Source organism: Rhincodon typus, chromosome 10 (genome assembly GCF_021869965.1).
Source record: "Rhincodon typus isolate 14 chromosome 10, sRhiTyp1.1, whole genome shotgun sequence".
In the NCBI taxonomy this organism is placed as follows: Eukaryota; Metazoa; Chordata; class Chondrichthyes; order Orectolobiformes; family Rhincodontidae; genus Rhincodon; species Rhincodon typus.
In genome coordinates this window covers 49,466,761-49,487,013 of record NC_063341.1, presented here as the reverse complement: position 1 = coordinate 49,487,013, position 20,253 = coordinate 49,466,761, and the positions used below count along the sequence as shown (strand labels likewise).

General features: G+C 39.4%; 1 protein-coding gene across 2 annotated transcripts in view; it reads right to left on the bottom strand.

Moving 5' to 3' along the window:
- dmap1 (DNA methyltransferase 1 associated protein 1) overlaps window positions 1–20,253 on the bottom strand; it is a 167,094-nt gene that overhangs the window by 21,269 nt on the left and 125,572 nt on the right. The gene's annotated exons all lie outside the window — the stretch shown is intronic.

Sequence of the window (20,253 nt, the reverse complement as noted above, 5' to 3'; positions counted from 1 at the left end):
AAAAAAAAAAAAAATGGATGCTGCAGAGAAGCATAGTTTTAATTTGATCAGAAAAATAGTACACAGCTAACTAGGACCCTGGAAAATATGAAATTATTGAAGTATTGAATTCTTTGAAAATGAATGTGGATTCTCTATTGGAAGGCTGTACAAGTTCAAGAGCCTGGGGAGGAAAAACGAAAGTGAACGCTGTTGTAATGATAACTGTCGATTGTTAAATTTGAATAGGAGATCAAGATACAGTAGAGAGGCTTTATGCAATGGAAACATATTAGCTATGGTCTCAGGAGGATTTTTCTTTTAAAACCACTAGTGGGATGCAAGATGTGGACATCACCGAGTGGACCAGCATTTATTGCCCTTCCCTAGTTGCCCTCAAGAACTGCTGCAGTCCATGTCTTGCACATTTGACTCAATTCCTTTAGGGAGGAAATTCCAAGATTTTGAACCAGCAACAGTGAAGGAACGGTAATGTATTTCCAAATTATGGTGAGTAGCTTGAAGGGGAACTGGTTTAAAACTGATAGCTGTGTTTGGAGACGTTTGAGAGAGAATTATTTGAAGAAAATGGCTGTGGTTAACTTACACTGAATGTCTTGTCTTGAAATACTGTAATGTCTAGGAAATTAATACTTTCCTTGTGTGTTGTGGCTTTAAATTCAATAGAGGGTTGATAATTACTGAGTATATTCAGAATTCTACTTCTGCCATATATTTTAACAAGAAAGTCTTGTTACTGTGTGTCTGCATCACGTAATTGTAGAGTTTGAGAGAACTTAAAGGGGCCTGGGAAAGCCAAAGGCAAGCCTCAAAAAAAAAAATCATCCCTATCAGGTGCATTGGGATAGAGTGGAATTACTGAGTTTGATGATAACGAGGCAGGAGTTTTTTTTTGAAAGAAGCTATCTTGGTCAATGCAGGAATGTAATGCTGCCATAGGGCTGCTCACTTATTAGAGAGAGCGATGACTGGAGGTGGTTTAACAGAAGGTCACGAAGCATCAGGCGAGGGGTGTGGAGGAGGTGGGACCTTCACGGAGCAGCATGATAAACAGGAGGTGGCTGTTCGTGTTACTATCAAGGATGTCAGTAAGTATGGGGAATGTGGTCCTGCAGTTGGAATTTAGGGCACAAAAAAAGAAAATTAGAAGCAGGATATCATTTCCATAATGCTCCAAGTGCCATGTGTGCAAAAGGACCAAATACAGGCAAATGGAACAGTTTAGTTTGGGAAACCTGGTTCAGCATGGACGAGTTGGACCAAGGGTCCGTTTCTGTGCTGTAAGACTATGATTCTTTCTAAAAGGAGGAGGGTCCTGTGTATGACTATACGTAGCTTCTATGAAGCTTCTCAAAAAATTGTCCCAATACAAGACAAAATGCTTTAAATTTCCCCCCCCACCCCCAGCAATACTCAAATACAGTACTACCAAAATAAAAATGCATAAATAAAATCTCATATTGGTCTTCTGCAGACTGAATCAGGGGAATTGATAATGGAAACAATGGAGATAGTGGGGCCATTGAGCAAGTGTTTTGTGTATGCCATCCTTGTAGAAGACCCAGAAAATATCCCAAAGGCACTAGATAATCAAAAGACCAACAGGAAGGAAGATCTTAAAACAAATCATCAGAGGAAAGGAGCTGGGAAAACTATTAAAACATAAAGACCAACTGCCTAAAGTTTGACAGAGGAAGTGGCTGCAGAAATAGTAAATGCATTGATTGTAATCTTCCAAACTTCCCTCATTCTGTAAAAGGTCCCAAAGTCAAGCATAGTACACTCACACTTTTATTTCAAAAAAGTAAATTAACGAGCCAATTGTTTCCTATCAGACATTGGAAAATTGCTGGGAATTCATTGAGGCCGTGGCACATGAAATATCATTGTGGCATCAGTTGGACTCAACTTCATGAAAGGGAAATGGTACTTAACCAATTTATTGGATTCTAAGGCAGTAACAAGTAAGGTAGATAAAAAGGGAACCTGTAGATTTGGTGCATCTGGATTTGCAAGAGGCAGGAGACATGACAAAAGCTCCTACATAAACACAGTATAGGAGGTAATATTAGCATGGATAAAGGATTGGTTGCCGAAGAGGAAGTAGCATGTAGAAATAAATATATCTCTTTGGTTTGACAAGGGGGCAAAGGGTTGAGGTCTCAACTATTTATTGTCTATATCAACGACTTGGATGAAGGGATTGAATATATAGTTTGCTATCAACACATTTCACTACTAAGTTGTCAATAGGAGGTAGAGAGTCTGCAAATAGTCAGGTTGTGGGTGAGAAGGCAAACATTTAGCAGATGCAGTATAAACATGGGAAAATGCATACTGGTCCCTTTGGTAGTGAGCAGACCAAAGCAGTATACTATTTAAATGGAAAGAACTTACAGAAGTCAGTAGTTACAGAGATGTGCCTTGGTACAATCATATAAAAAAGTTAGTGTGTATATAAAACATATGACAGAGGCCAATGAAAAGTTTCTGTTCATTACAATGGAGCATAAATTAGGGAAATTTTATTGCAGCTATACAGGACCTTGACACCACGTTCTACAGTTCAGCCCTGTGAATAGTTTTGACCTCATTTGAAAAAAATAAATGCATTACCAGTTCAAACATGGCTCATGCAATTAATTCCTGGAAAGAACTGTTCTTTCATAAATAACGTTTGAACAGATAAGGGCAAAATTCCATCAGAATTTAGAAGAACTAAAGGTGATCTTATTGAAACACAGACACTGACAGCAATAGATAGGGTGGATACTGGGATGATGTTTCTGTGTGAAGGAAGATTAGAACTAGGGACAGACTTATGAATAACAGAGGCTTCTCTTTTAAAGAAGAGATTGAGGACAAATCTTCACCCCAGAGTGTTGTCAATATTCTCTTCCCAGAAAGCACAGCAGGCTGGATTGTTGGTTTTATATAAACTAGGGTTTCAAAGTAGTCATATTGGACTCAATGTTAACTTTTTCCCTCCACAGATGCTGCCAGACCCAAAATTACTCCACCATTTTTCTGAATTATATTAGAGCTAAATGAATTTTTGGATGGACAATGGGGTCAGGGGAAGTGGGGGAAAGACAGGAAAGCAGAGTTGAAACCAGAAGCCCATCAAGCCTATTGGCTTGAAAGCCAAAATGTCCATTCCTGCTCTCATGACCTATACTCCTACATCTCAAACAGCACTGTTCTTTTATTTCTGCAAGATACTGCAAAACATGTTAAAACAGTCACTCCATCTCAACGTGTTTGTTCTATCTCACTCAGACAGTAAGAACTGCAGATGATGGAGTCAGAGATAACACAGTATGTGGAGCTGGAGGAACACAGCAGGCCAAACAGCATCAGAGGAGCAGGAAAGTTGACGTTTCAGGTCAGGACCCTCTTTCAGAAAAATTTTTGAGGAAGGGTCCCGACCTGAAACGTCAACTTTCCTGCTCCTCTGGTGCTGCCTGGCTTGCTGTGTCCCTCCAGCTCCACACTGCATTTGTTCTTGGGGTTTCTCTCCTCATTGCAAGCGCTCAAGGATAGTCCTCAAAACCAAGTGGCTTCTCCAGAGTTCTCTGCCTTGCTTTGAATTTAAAAAAAAGGTACATATTGAAAACAAAGTTCAGCATTTATGAAAATCTACTGATTCCTCTTATCCTACTATTCATTTGAAAATACTAATAAATTTAGCAAACATGATTTTTCTTTTGCCGAACCAGGTTGACTGTGTATAATCATAGAGACTTGAGTTAGAAGTCCCATTATTAATAGACTACTGGTGACTAACATAAATCTAACTGGTCTGTAGTTCCCTATTTTCACTCTCCCTTGTTACTTTAATTCTAGATTCACATTCGCATACTTATCTTTTGAAATCACTCTAAAAAATGTAAGGAATTTTGGACAATGATAACCAATGCAACCATCTCTTAAAGCCTTTAGGTGTAGATGACATACATCCTTAAATGGTAACTTTCCCTGAATTGATATTATTCCCTGCAATCAGAATGTATTGTGCAGAATTCCTTTTAGAGCAACATCTCTTCAGCATCTCATGCTCTGCCATGTGGGAAGTCACTAAGTTCTTGATGCAGCAGACAGAAACGCTGGTCATATATTGTTATTACTGTAGTGTTGGAATGCAGATAATGTTTTCACCACGAAACCCTTTCCTTGGTAATCCCGTGAAATACAAAATTCCAAATACAACATTCCACCTTCTTTTCTGTTTCCTTCATGAAAAGGGAGTCACATGTACCCATTTCTATCTGCAAAGAATAGAGCACAACTCACCACCTGCTCAAGAGCAATTATAAATGAGCAACAAATGCTAACCAGTGATGCATGGACCTTTTGGCCAATTCATTACTTGTAGGAATTGTGAAGAAAGCAGATTGTTGGAATCAAACAGCTCCATGCCTGACTTTACAATAGATGGATGGTCATTTTGCAGGAGGGAAAATAAATCACAAATGTGGAAATAACGTCTTACCACTTTGTGCTATAGTTTGTTCTGGACAATATTCCTCAAGTCAGACTGACTGTGTTGAAGCTTTCAACCAAAATGTCAGTATTAGGCACTGTCTTAATGAGTTAGCTATGCTTCCCTAAACAGAAAATTCTCGCACAGGGCCTTCAATATGAAGCTGTTAAATAATTCAGATCTTTACAAGTGAATGGTCTATTTGCTGCTCCGAGATTAACCAAAAATGTCAAAAGTAAGGCAAGTGGAAGCTCAATTACTGTTTTAAAGCCAAACCAAAATAGGTTAAAATGATCTTTAAATTCCATGGTGCTCACATCCCCAAAACAACAGCTTTAAATGAAGCAAATAACTATAACCCACTTGCATTGTATGCAAAGAAAACAATTCACAGGGCAGCTGCCTTGTGCTTGTGATCAAACTGTTACCAATCCTGCAAAGATTTCAAAAAGCTTCTTTTCCCAGGGATTTTCAACGATAGCCCCCAAAAATGCACATTTGAAGAACAGGAACATACAACTCACCACGCACATTGGCAGGCTTCAAAGATAAAAATGCTTCCTGTTAAAAAACACATTTTATGCTTAATTGACAGCTTGACATATGCTGCAACATAAATTGTGGTGATAGAACTTGGTAAGCTTTCCTGCTCTGAAGGTCTGGCATATTTTAATCTTAAATCATTTCATGAATTGTCATTACCGACAGGACATTGGAGGGAAAATATCCAAATATGCTGATATCAATCTCGTAGGTAAAGCAAACTATAAAAGACAAGCAGACGAGACCGAAGAAAGATAAAGCCAGTTATGTGGATGACTAGGCAAGAAACACTCAAGTGTAAACAAACATGAATTGGTGCAGTTTAAACTTCAAAAACAGATACGCTACAAGTGGTATTATTTTGAATAAATGGAGAGATGTCAAGGTAAAAGGACAGAGATACCTAAAAACAAGATTACAAGTTCAAGACTTCTCTGGGCCAGCCACATAAATACATGAGCAAGTCATAGGTGGAGTTTTCTGTAAGCCATAAATTCCTCCCAAGTTGGGATGAATGCTACTCCAACTACATTCAAGAGGCTCAGCATCATCCAAAACAAAGCAGCCCTCACACATCCAGGCCCTCCACCACTGCAACTCACTGCTTCACCTCATGAACTGCAGCAGTTCAAGGCTGCTGACCACAGCATTAAGAGAATTGGAGATGGGCAACAAATCTCTGGCCTCCCTAGTGACACCCACATAGTCTCGATGAGTGGAAACAGGGCCAATAAGATTTTGGATTTCAGTCTTCACAATACACAAGGCCATTCAGTCCATGTGTCTGTTTAAAGAGGGACTGTGAAAAATATTTTTCAGCCATAGCTAAATTAATTCTGTATGTTGTAAATACTTTTAGTCAAGCCATTTAGATGTTTTATAGTATGCTTCTGGAGCAGATGGGACTTGACCCATGCCTTCTGGCTCAGAGGAACACTTTCACTGCACCACAAGAGCCTTCACTGATTTTGCTTATTATTTTCATATATCTAGAAGTTCTCTCAACTGAATATTTTGTTCCCAATCACCTGTGTTCATTCCACCTCTTACAAATCACCTGTATTTCCATTTAATCAATTTGCCTGCAGATCTTGTTAAGGGCAGTGCAATAATACCAAAGGGAGGGAGAGGGGGAGGGGATGAAATCAAAATGAATCGGGAGGGCAGATAAGGCACTCTATCCAGTGATGCTCACCTCTCTGTAAAGGCACTTTGTGCATCAGAAGAAACTACATACCCCTTTCTCCAAGGGTACCCAGGCATGAAAGTATCTGTGAAAGGAGGGCCAGACAGTCAGGAAATAGGAGTCCCTCTCCAGCCTGCTGCCTGGACCTGTTAATGGCCAAGCTCAGAAACAGACCCTAAACAATGGAAGAAATTTTGCTTATTTTTTATATCCATTAATGTTCTTAATTTCTCTTCTCCACCCTCCCCCAAACACCACCAAATCACCTGTGGTGTTTATTTTCCCCATCTATTAACCACTGGTAAAGTGCCTGTTTCCAACTGAATAATTGGCAGGCAATGTCCATTATGGGCAGGAAATTTGCTCATTGTAGGCTTAGATAGATGATCAAGCTGGAAACAATTCATATTATGTGACTGTAGTAATGCAATAAAGAAATAGTCTGCCTTAGACAAGATTAAGCAAAATTGACTCAACTGTACTGATTATAGATTGGTCAATCTATAGCAGGACCTCACAAGTATTCATATGTATTACATTTAGTCTATCCAGAAAGAGTGGCAATAAGACCTATCCTACACAAAAAGTCAAGTTAGCATTTCCAGCTGCTTTGATATCATATAACTCAATCTTACCAACTAAGCAGCAGCAACTGACACAGACTGTTTACTAATCAGACAGATCTATTTAGCAGCTTGTCAGTCAGTCAGACCCTTTAGGCAGAGTGGAGATGCTGTATTGGGGAGCAAAATTTCCCTATTTTAAAAAAAAGGGAGGGACAGGTATTGTGCAGGTCAGAAAGTCCAAAGAAAATACAAGTTAAATTTGAGGGATTAGAGTTAGGAATTGCTCACTAAGCTACTGTGTTAGCTGAATGCTACTGTTTGTAAACTACAAATAAGGATTTTGCAAGGGTAGAGCATGACTCAGTCTGACAAATTGTTTTTCTATTCTTCGAAGTGTAATACAGTCAAAGACGATTAGAGGAAAGCGGACCACAAAATTAGTAACTATTTTAAAAACACCTAAGCTATCTAGCTGGGTTGTGTCTGCACATAAGAAACAAATAGACATATGAAGAAATATACAGGATGATTTGATCAAAGGTTCACAAGGCAAATAGAAAGATTAAATTCTGTTCAGATGCACCAATTATTTCAACTGAATGGGTTGAAGAAGACGAGGGCTCATGCTTATAAAAAAAAGTTATACCAAAGTAAGACAAGGTTAACGCGTTTGATGGTTCTTTTCTCAAGAGAAAAAGTGTTTGGCAGCAGGAGTCCAGCCCAGAGCCTGATCTGAAAATGGATATGATCATGACTGAACTTCCTGCTCCCCAGTTCTTGGCTTTGAGCGAATAGTTAAAAAGAAAAATCAGGCTTTGCATCCTTCAATTATGGCGTAAACAGAAGACACTGTGATAAAGTATTTCAGAGATTTGTAATTTTAGCCCTTAATGATAGAATCCTTTACGTACCCATTTTTATTTCCCCTGACTGGGCAATACAATCTCTCTCCTGTCAAGCACTTTCAGAATCCTGCAGATCTGCAAATCCAAATTCTGATCACAAAATGTGCTGGAAGACCTCAGAAAAATCAGATAGCATTACGATCATTTTTTTGTTTTCCTTCAGAATCTTATAGGTTTCAATGAGATCACCTCTCAATCTTCTGAAACTCCAGCAGTATAGGCCCACTTTACTCAGAATCTCAAAAAGGACCTTTGGAGCAAGTTGAGGGCTCACAGATGCTGAATCTGTCTTCAAAGAAAAACTGGACTTTGACTTTTGCTGGAACAGAGATCACCTTGCACGAGGGATAAGCATCCCAGGCTAGATTTGATCATCTTAAAAAAGGAGGAAATTCTCAGCTTTTCTTTTCCCCCAGTTGGCATAGATTTTTAAACTGATTTTTCACTTCTCCAGGAATATACATAGCTCACACAGAGGGAGGAAAAAAAAATATTTACCCTAGGCTAGATGGACCAAATGAAACCTCTGTTGTCTGTTGTTACTTTCAAATCTTAAACCAATTTAGTGATCTAAATGACAGGACCAAAACAAAAGCCTGTTTAAATTTCAGGTATTAACACCTGATCAGATAATAAAAATGTAACAACTCTTCAGGTCACAGGAACTAGGACTGTATTTGTAGTTATTCATCAAATGTTGAATAGAAGAATCTCTCATCACAGACTAAAATGCAGTGGAGTTTAGATGCAAAATGCACAGATTAGGGCACAGCAAGAATACTTTGAGGCATTTGGGTTAACAGAAAGACTACTTTTTTTTTTCCCCATTCTTTACAGGGTCTACCATACAGAGACACCGATCAAGTCCAATGCTTCTTGGCATTCAATCCAAGTTAATGTATTTGAATTTTGAAATAAATATTTTTTCAAGCAGAACTAACCATCAATACCACACCTAAATTGAAGAGTTTACTCCACAGTAAAGCCAGAATCCGACTTCCAATGCATCCATGCTAAAAATGTCGTTATTCGAGAACTATTTTCAAATCAAATACATGTAAAAAGTAATCATTTCAAAAATAATTGTGCCCTGTATAACTGCACTGTTAATCAGAGATTACAGTATCAAGTTTTCATATGAAGCTGCAGGGAGCAATGCAAATGGGTCCAGCTTACATGTCACTTGGCTCTTATTCAGATCAGTTGCTAACCTACTAATTGTCACTTAAGGCTGATATTATGGGAAGAAATACGCTTGGAAGTTATGCCAAAGGAATCAGAAATAAGTCCTGCATTATAAACTGAATGAACAAGATCTGAAGCTCATAAAGAGGAAAACAAAAATCAATCTTCTGCTTCAAATGTTACAAACAAACCTCCAGAGAAATCTAGAAAAGCAAGGCTGAAAATCAATGGTATGAAATAAAAGTCAACATTAATTTCAAAACATCCCCCAAATACGCACCACATATTCCTTTACAATTGTTATTTTACAAGAAATTAGACTTCATAGAATCTCTACAGTGCAGAATATCAAAAGCACTTAAAACAGAGGTAGGTATGTTGGTTCAAAACATGTTCACAAATCTCTCTCCCACTGCAACTCTCTCGTAATCTCTTCGGCCCTGAAACTGCTCGACCACGTCCTGAAGCAAACCAGGTCACGCTTGGACATAGAGCAGTTTTTCCATCCCCGCCTCTTCGACCTGTTTGTTTCCTCTCCACCTATCCTCTCCTCTATCCCTCTTCTATCCGCCTCCCACTCTCTCCCTATTTATTTCAAAACCCCCTTCCCCTCCCCCTTTTCTGATGAAGGGTCTAGGCCCGAAACGTCAGCCTCTCTGCTCCTATGATGCTGCTTGGCCTGCTGTGTTCATCCAGCCCTGCACCTTGTTGTCACAGCTTAGAAGATGGTTATATTTAAAAAGGCATTTGGATGGTTACATGAATAAGAATGGTTTAGAGGGATATGGGCCAAATGCTGGTAAATGGGACGAGGTTTATTTAGCATATCTGGTCGGCATGGATGAGTTAGACCAAAGGGTCTGTTTCTGTGCTGTATATCTCTAGGACTCTATGAAATACACAAGAATTTCCTGAATGGGGAGGTAGCTGGAACTAGATGACCTGTAGGATGCCCAAATCCACTTCAATAATAAATCGAAAAAAAAAGAACTGTGGATGCTAGAAATCAGAAACAAAACGGAAATTGCTGGAAAAGCTCAGCAGGTCTAGCAGCATGTGGTGAGAAATCATAGTTAACATTTCAGGTCCAGTGACCCTTCCTCAGAGCTGATGGTGGCTAGGAAGGCATCAGTTTGAGGCTGTAGACTTGCTCGCCGATCTGGTCTGTTTGATTGCAGACATTTCATCACACTGCTACGTAACCTTGTCAGTGCACCACCGGTGAAGCCTATAGTTGTTCACACTCAGACAGATGACATTTGTCTCCCATCTGCGGGCAAGTTTGAGGGCGTTGCGCCCGTAGGCGTTTAAAGTTTTTTTTGAGAAGATTTGTAGCTCGGATTGGGAATGAGGTTGTAGACTTGCTCGCCGAACTGATGTGTTTGATTGCAGAAGTTTTGTCACCCTGCTCGGTAACATCATCAGTGCGCCTCCGGTGAATGTTCACCAGAAGCGCACGGACGATGTTACCGAGCAGGGTCACAAAACATCTGCAACAAAACACACTGGATCGGCTAGCAAGTCTACAATCTCATCCACACCCCGAGCTACAAATCTTCTCAAAAAAACTTTAATGTCACTTTATATGCAGAAGGTAGGATGGGGGGGTGCTCTCTGTAAGGAGTAAACAATAGGTGAGGATATCGCCCAAAGGGAGAGAAGAACAGTTGGACAGACAAAGGAGTTGATAACAATCTGGCGAAGAGGGTGCAAGTTATTAAATGGGGACTCTTAGTGGCTAACAATGGGTAATGTATAATAGCAGACTATGTGATAACAAGGCCTGGTGTACGGAGGTTGGGGTAAGGACATGGGAGAAGCTCAAGCCCTGAAGTTATTGAATTCAGTATGGAGTCTAGAAGGCTGTAGAGTTCCCAAGTGGAAAACAAAGTACGGTTCTTCCAGCTTGTGCCGATCTTCACTGGAGCACTGTAGCAAGCCTGAGACAGAAATCTTGGCCAGGGAACACAGTGGAATGTTGAAGTGACAGGCAACTGGAAGCTCAGGGTCTTTTTTTGCTCCACTTCAATAATGTTTGATAGTGTGACATGAAGGTGCTGACAGTTTTCAATTACATCTGGAAGTTACTGTGGTAACTGAAGAAAAAAAAAGGCAACACCTCCTGTGGCCTGTCTGACAGATTGAACACTGCTCAGCTCGAGTCTGGAGTAGTCACTGAATCAGGACCTGAAGCAAGCAGATGTTGTAAAGAATACATGGTGCAGCATTAATCAAAAGGTTCTCTTGAAAGCATTTTGCATTGTTTTAGACTATTCCCATTTTACAAATTCATGTGGTGGAATAAGCTCAGGCAGAGTAGGGAATAGAACTGGACGTTATTCAGAAAAGATCAAAGGTTGGACATATGTTTCATTTTGGGGCATTGACTAAATTTCCTTGGACTAGCAACAGTCCCCTTTCATTCATGTTCAGGCCAAGCTACACCACCTTGGACAGCACAAAAGCATACTTGATCCTTTATACCTTTACATAAAGTCAGAGTGCTTCATCCAGCACAAAAAATTGTTTCTTCTTTTACAGCCATGGTCCCTCCCTAAGGGCATTGTGGGTCAGCCTGCAGCGATTCTAGATGGCAGCTCATCACCAGCTTCAAGGGCAACGAGATGGGCAATAAATGTTGGATCAGCTATCAATGCCCACATCTCAAGTGATTAAAAAAACATTGCATTCTGATTTTACAAGAGTGCCACACGCCTTGTGCAATTTATTGTAGGTTGGAATATTATTGGAGATATAATATGTTGCCATAGTCCCAGATGACAATAGAACTGCTCGTTTATAAGGAAACATAACTGTAGGTGGTTTAATAAGTGAGGGTAGAGGTTGAGAAGGTGGCACCTTCATGGGATTGAACCCACGTTGTTAAAGTCACTCTGCGCCACAAAACCAGCCATCCAGCCAACTGAGCTAACCAATCCCCAAAAATGTATTGGGGAACATATCACATCATTAGGCAGCTTCCTAAAGGCTAGAAATATTCATAATTAATTGTGCAATATTGCTGATATACACAAGTTGACCTGGATTAAGTGCAAGCATAAGGCTAATCAAATATCGATCTTGCATTGGATCCTGCCAACTTTGCACACAAATTTTTCAGGTCACCAAGGAATACCACTCATCTCCCACTGCCTGGTAGAACAGACTGAAGTCCCTGCATAGTCTGAGATAACAAGGTGTAGAGCTGGATGAACACAGCAGGCCAAGCAGCATCATAGGAGCAGGAAGAGTACAGTTGAGTTGTTCAGAGAGTTAAGTTTTCACTAGCACATTTCTTGCCGGCTTCTTTAGCTCCTCTTCAAGTGTTGCAATATATTTTCTATATACTGATTCAGAGATCTGCTTTCACACCAATTATGCCTTCCTAACTGTCCTCGAAAACATGTTTTAATTACACCATAGCTAACCAAAGCTCTTGGCTGTTTCAACTTGAAAAACACGTTTACAGTCTAACTTCAGCTTGCAAAGTTAGAGTTTGTCCATTAATGTTGTAAAAAGTTCTCCCATCAAACCAACGACTAACTGGAGGTATTTGACCTGGCACTCCAACTCTCCACAAGTTTAACCTCACTGCTGCTAACTGAGCAGCCGAGAAGAATTAATCATTTAATTTGCTGTTACACTATAGGTAGAGACGTGTGTAACGATCTGCAGCCATATCAAAATTACTTTGAAGGAGTGGTCTTTTGCATTGTTGGGAACAATGTTGGTTTAGAGTGCCACACATCCAGGCTAATTTTTCTGAGCAAAGCACAAATGCTGTTTCTCACATTTGAATAGTCTTATCGCAAATCTTGAATTCATCACTTTCACCTTCATTCTTTCAATATCTAACTGAATGTTTCTTGTGCCCTCCCACATTCTAAATTTTCAGTGTCCAAAGGGTCAGCCATATTGCCCATTCATAACTTTAACACTAACATGGTAAATACTTGACTGCACTCTGGCCAGAAAAAAGGGATGAGCCTTATGCACACTGATGATTCACTTAGCAAGGCCAGACCGATTACTTTCTTCATCTTTCTGTCCAGAATAAAAAATTTAAAATTTTAGAATGAAGGAGGTATTGTCAATTATATTTGTATATCTTAAGCTCAGTATCAGAAACAAGTTAGCCATGTTCCTTAAATTGACAAATTAAAAGCTAGTTTTTTTTTAAAAAATCAAGCGAAGAAGCAAGGATTTTCAAAGAGTTTAAAAATGTACAAATATAGCTAACTACCCTTCCTGAAAAATAAAACCTCCTCCACGCATAGAAAGAGAATCAGTTATCTTAAAGTGTGGCAATAACAGTTAAACTTGAAAAAGGGATTAGTCAGAGATTGGTCTACAGCTGAAGTTGCTTGAGAAGCTGTTGGCACTGGGATTTCTTGCTAGATCACAATGCTTTTTCTGGAGACAATGGTACAGATCCAGAATTTTTTTTTAAAAAAAACACTCCACTTTTGGTGATGAGGTCTTCTGTGCGTTTTCAACTTTAACTTGGATAAGGATCAAGAGAAAGAGGGAGATAAAGCAAAGGAAGTTGCCCCCATGAAAACTTCTCTCAAAATGGCCATGTTCAAAACCAACTTTTCCCCTAACCCACAATTTGGCCTCTCGCTGAAAGCTTGACAGTGTCTCCTTTCAACTGGTACTGTGCAAATATAGCATTGTTGCTGTTGTAGCCAATGTCCCTGCAACCTTTTTCAAAAATTTCAGATATATCTACAAAATGATTTTGAATATTTTTAATAACACAGCTTCAAAATAATGCATACTATAAGCAACACTTGTTTCCACATACAACAATTTAGGTAGAAATGAATTACCTAAAAATCACTCTAGCTGATAAGTAAAAATGTCCTGCCACAATACAAAAGGAAAGAATCCCACACTAGTCACCAAATTCATCACCCAGAACTTCATGAGAGTTTATTGCATCATTGGATTTTTTGTACATGCCCTGAATCTTGTACTTGTGTTAATAAGACATTAGTCAATTAAGGAGCATCTTCAAATGAAAACATAAAGCAATTTAAGATATCTCTTAGTCTTTTCCTGGAAATCAAACTCACATACCAATGTGACAAAAAAAAAACTCTTGCGCAAACTTGCCAGTTTTAGAGAAGGTAAAATTTCAGGTTGTTTGGATTATAATCAAAACTTGCATATTTGAGAATTGTAATTTATGACTAACCTAGAGTGCAAGATATAACACACAAGCTGCAAACAATAGGACACATGACTGTACCTGAAAATCTCCACATTGCATGTTCCCCCTCTCAACCAAAATGTTTTGTGGAAACCAGGGGAGAAATGGGCTAGTGGTATTATCACCGGACTGTTAATCTAGAGACTCTGGTAACGTTCTGGGGACACAAGTTCAAATCCCACCACGGCAGATTGTGGAATTTGCATTCAATACATAGCTGGAACTAAGAATCTAATGATCATCAAATGGTTGGAAAAACCCATCTGGTTCACTACTGCCTTTTAGGGAAGGAAACTGCCATCTTTACCTGGTCTGGCCTACATGCAACTCCAGACCCACAGCAATGTGGTTGACAATGGGCAATAAATGCTGGCCTAGCCAGCGACACCCTCATCACATGAATGAGTTTTCAAAAAATTGTAGAATGAGGGAAAAAGCCTTATGAACGGGTCTTCTAACTGAAGGGTGCTATTGTCATTGGCTTCGGAGTAGGTCAACATTCCACCCTTCTGAATAAGGAAGTCTTGGTGCTTTGGAGGAGCTTTTAAAAAGGGGAAAAACAAAAAGTTGATTAAAAACTTACATTCATTTTACTTTGAAGTATTGTACAGTATTCTTTATAGTGCCAAGTGATCAGTTAAAAAGGCAAAACATAAATTGTTAATGGCCTTAATTTTGAAAATAAACTTTATTTGCAACATTTATCAGGATGTGGTCATTTAATTATCTCAATCATGCACTACTTGAAATTTCACTGTACAGCATTTCTAATAGCTTGTTTGTAACCTACTATATTAGTTTCAAGTTATTTTGTTTGAAAGTCACATATTGAGTGAAGGAACATTTTTTTCCAGTAACCTCTTAGACTGCACTTTAGGCCATTGAAGAAAAAAAATATATTGCTATCCATGAGGTTTTACATTTCAAACAAAGAGGTCCATGAGCCAAATCTTCAAGAGCAGATTAGAATTAATGTAGCATGTTGAATTGTACCAACAAATATCTGTCTGTGCAATTATAAATTGATTTAACATTGTGCGTATGACTGATGAAATTGTTCTTTGATCTATTTTAAAAGCATATCTTTCCATTTGCAATGTTATCTTGCATTTACTGGAAAAAAACTGAACAGTAAAACTGCAAGTGTGGACATGCTCTCTCAGACAGTTTTAGTACGGTCATGTTCAGTAGAGATTGCTGATAAAAATCATAGGTATGGCTGCAGTGGCCATTTTAGACATATACCAAAACAGTTGGTAAAATGTACTTCATGTGGATAATTAAACAAACATCTAATGTTCACTGACAAAGTAAAGCATTCAGGAAGAAAATCTCTTATACTACTTTATTTCTTATCAGCAAAGAAACAGAATTGATTGAGGGTGTTAAAATTGTTAAAAGTCGACTGGACTTTTAACTAAAATAAAAACTAAAATTTACCAAACTCCAAAAACATTGAAGGAGGCAAGAATGAAAATTGAAATAATATGGCCAGTGCCCTGCAATTTTCTCTAGGCACAGGGGTCAGTGCAATTTTCCCGTCATCTAGCAAACACCATGCCCTGGTTCACACAACAGTGCAAGGTTAAGTCCAGCAATCACAGACCAGTCAGTTTAACTTCACGAAGCAGAGAAGTATCTAGAAACAAGTCATTCAGGATAGAATTAGTCACATTGTTATGTGAGATCTATAATATTATTTTATTAGAGTTTGGATTTCTAAATTTCACATGGAACATGGAGTGTGTGCGTGTCCCTCAAGAAGTTTAATTATCAACGTGTGTAAACACTTCTTTAGCCATGGTGATTTATTTTTTTTAAAAAAGGTGTCCCACAGAAATGGGCCTTTATTCATAAAAGGAGAATTTATGAGCAAACAAAGGCATACACTTGTACATTGGGTCCTAGTTTGGAAGGTCAGAGTTTGATTTTATTTTTGATCAGAGTGAACACCCAGTTTGGTTTCAAAAAAGTTTCTTTTTAAGCTTCCACTTGGGATATTCTGTGGAATTCTGAGCTGAACAATGGAAAATGCAGTAGCTGCTGAAAAAAAAAAATTAGCTCAGCACAAGGGATTCAGTTTAGAAGTTCCAGAACAGAAGTGTTTAGTTTATATCCTGAAGTGATCGTACAAGAACATCAATTTGTCGTATAACTAAATTAGGAGTCTCAAATTCTCATAACCCAGAAATTGAAGACACACAGTTACGTGAAATCTTGTGGATAGAAAAAGAGCACTCTGTCTGATGGGCAACTATTATAACAGGATGCTGTTGGAATTCATGGGATCATTTTTACTATGTTTCACAATCTTTGTATGTGTTTCTTTTAGAACTTTTTTCTTCTTCAAATCCCTAAAGTGTGGAAACAGGCCCTTTGGCCCAACAAGTCCACACCAACCCTTGGAGCATCCCACCCAGACCCATCCCCCTATAACCCACCTAATCTACACATCCCTGAACACTATGGGCAATTTAGCATTGCCAATCCACCTCGCCTGCACATCATTGGACTGTGGGAGGAAACTGGAGCACCCGGAGGCAACCCACGCAGACACGGGGAGAACGTGCAAACTCCACACAGACAGTCGTCCAAAGGTGGAATCGAACCCAGGCCCCTGGCGCTGTGAGGCAGCAGTGCTAAACACTAAGCCACCGTGCTCAGTGTACACAAGTTTTTTTAAATCTTAATTTCTGTATAATAAACTTCAGTTTCATTGCTGAAACAAAATCTGAGTCTCTATGAAATTCTAAAGGGGAAATCATGTTGAATCAACTTGGAGATTTTTGAATAGGTATCAGAAAGGGCTCAGGGAGTCCATGCTATCGATAGGTCTTCTGGATGTCCAATTGCACCCTTCGATAAAGGGCCATGTAACAGTCTGAGAAAAGAATATGGAATAAAAAAAAAAGGGCCAGTAACAAAATGGTTACAAGTGATAGGAAGTCAAGTCTTACATTCAATGGAAATTTCTTTAGGCTGGAGGAATCTATGTAATGCAGTTTCTCAAGGAACAGTATTAGACACTTGCTTTTCCTGAAATTTTAAATTATCTAAATCAGTGTGTTTTTGCAACAATTTCAAAAGTTTGCAGATGATACAAAGCTTCGAAGCACTGCAACACTCTCCACAGTTTAAAAAGAACATGGATGAGTTCATGGAGTTGATAGCTCGCTCATCTCCTTTAAAAACTTTCCTGCTTTGACTTTAAACCCATGCCCCTTCCATCTTGGGGAATAAAAAAGCTCCGACTATTCATGCCTTGCCATTTTATTTACTTCTATCAGGTCACCCCTCAGCCTCAGATGTTCTAGCAAAACAATCCAAGTTTTTCCAACTTCTCGTTGTAGCTAATACCCTCTAAACCAGACAACATCCTGGTTAGAGATAGTAGGAACTGCCAATGCTGGAGAATCTGAGGTAACAAGGTGTAGAGCTGGATGAACACAGCAGGCCAAGCAGCAGAAGAGCAGGAGGGTCTAGACCCGAAACGTCAGCTTTCCTGCTCCTCTGATGCTGCTTGGCCTGCTGTGTTCATCCAGCTGTACACCTTGTTATCTCAACATCCTGGTCAACCTCTTTTGCACGATCTTACTGTATAGGTGGTACCTGCTGATCTGTTCTCCTACTTGTGATTCTTGACCTTATGATTCAGTGAAGAATCTTCAACCTTCAAAAGGACTCCAATAAAATTGCATGCTATGTTTTGAAAAGACACTTCTATTAAAATGAATTAAGAAGTGTAGATTTACCAGAGATTCTGTTATGCCAAAAGTGAACTCCCCAGTCAGGTCTGGGTGAGTGCCCAGTGACAAAATTTTTGCCACCTACATCAGCTCTAGGATCAAGATTTATCTTATCCTCCAAGTTTAGGATTGATTGTGATTTGTGGGATTGAGTAGCATTAGAAGATAGATAGTGTCTCAATTATAAAAAAAACAAAACTCACAAAGAAAAAGACAGGCATTTGTGAAGCTAAGGCAGCCTGACCAAAAACCAATTCCTATTCAGCCAGTTGAAACGCACACTGTGCTGCTTACTCCCATCAGTCCTAACGAACCCTGGATCCACTACAGCATATCCCTTCCCTATCCCATGGCTGCTGAATCCTGGTTCCACTGCTCCCACCCCAGTCTTGTAGTCTCACCTCCCACTGTGAAGGGAGCACTATTTGGTAATCGAGAACAAAGGCATTTCAAAGGATGCATGATCTTTGCTTCTCCCAATCAGTTCGTCAAATGGATTGCACCAAATTCAGTAAGGAGAAGTTTCATGACAGCTGCTCTGGCCTAGCCAAAGGACAGAAGGAAAAATTTAAGGGCAGACTTTGATTTTCCAAGTTTCAAAAAGCAGCTATTCCTTAGGCATCCTCATTAGACAGCATCCTCATTAGACCTACAGATCCATGGGTACAATCTGTAACATTGAGGAGTTCTTCAGAACCAAATCAGTTCTGCCCAATGGTCTTGACAGCTTACCTGCAGTACACTTGCCTTTATCTCAGTCCTCAGCAGCAAGTGTGAGCACTGAATGGCTGTAACAGTCAATTACATTTAAGTAATAGACAGCCATGGTAACCTTGTACTTACTTCCAGCTTTCAGTTTCCTTTAACCTGCTTGTATCTTTGGGTGATCAGCGCTGAGGTGGCTCACTGCTTTTTTCTGGTTTCAACCAGTTTGTTCCTCTAAAACCAGAAGTTTCAGGATGAATCTGATATTAAAAATACAAGCTTTGGAGATCAGAGTTAACGCACCCAACATTATGTTCAATAATCATCTGTTCAGACAGGAGCTCACCATACTCCTGCACGATCCAGCAAGCGACAGAATCCATCATAACATGCCCAAAAATGCAGTGTGAAGCAACGTAGCATTGATTCACTGGACATCATTGCACACACAATGTATTGTGTACATTACATATAGGGAAGAGGAAAGAAGGGAGCAAAAAAAAAAAAAAAAAAGACCCACAGTGTTTCCCTTCATTCAATATTTTAGGTAATAGTTCAGAGCAACTATTGAAACGGTCAGTGCAGTGAGAAGGAATACTTCTACTTGTGCTACAAAACAAAGTTCAATGGCAGCATGGTGGCTCAGTGGTTAGGACTGCTGCCTCACAGCGCCTGGGTTCGATTCCATCCTCGGGTGACTGTCCATGTGGGGTTTGCACATTCTCCCCACGTCTGCGTGGGTTTCCTCCCACAGTCCAAAGATGTGCAGGTGAGGTGGACTGGCCATGGCAAATTGCCCGTAGTGTTCAGGGATGTGTAGCTTAGGTGGGATGCTCTGAGGGTTGGTGTGGGCTTGTTGGGCCAAAGGGCCTGTTTCGACACTGTAGGGATTCTATGATCAAAACTGCTATCAAAATTATGCTAACAAAACCAATTGCCTTGATGATTAGGTAAGTAGCTAATAGCATAGCCTTCTTGGGCTGTGTGGGAGTTGCCGATACAAATGGGTATACATTAAAACAAAAAAAAAAGGGAAATTTGACCATTCTTGACTACTATCTAATGAGCTCTGCTACAAATGTCGGTCTGAGAAGGTCAAGTGAGAACATGATCTCTTCATATCATGTACATTTGGACAAGAAACTTGGAACAGCTGCATCAAGAGAGACATAAAACTTTGCTTCAGAATTGGCTGATAATTGTCAATAATGTATTTGTATAGATTTCTCTCCAAAACCTCCAAGGATGTGGTCAGAGTTGCCAATTTTGCTCTGGAGGAATTCCAAATGCCAATTATTTTCTAGCTTTCTTTTAACTTCTACTGGAAAAATCAAAGGATCAGAAAGAAAGCCTAATTCTGACTGCTGTGCCAGTAAATGTGTAGATGGAAACAGTGCAGCAGTCACATTATACAATTCATCTCAGAATTCTCTAGTGTGATTAAACAAATAAATATTTGAAGTTTCAAGGTGCCTGCTGTGCCTGTGTGCACATTTGGCTCATTTGTAAATATGGGTGTGCAACTTTAGAGGTCAAGTCCAAATTAAACTTTCAAATGCAGTTTTACAGCAAAATGGTTGGAACTTCTGAGTTTTGCTTCTACAACTGTTGCCAAATACACAAATAGGAAGTAAGTAATTAGCACATTCAGTATTCAGATCAAAAGCCAGAATGTGCAACGTGAATGATATACAAATTCCATTGCTGAAAATCTTAGAA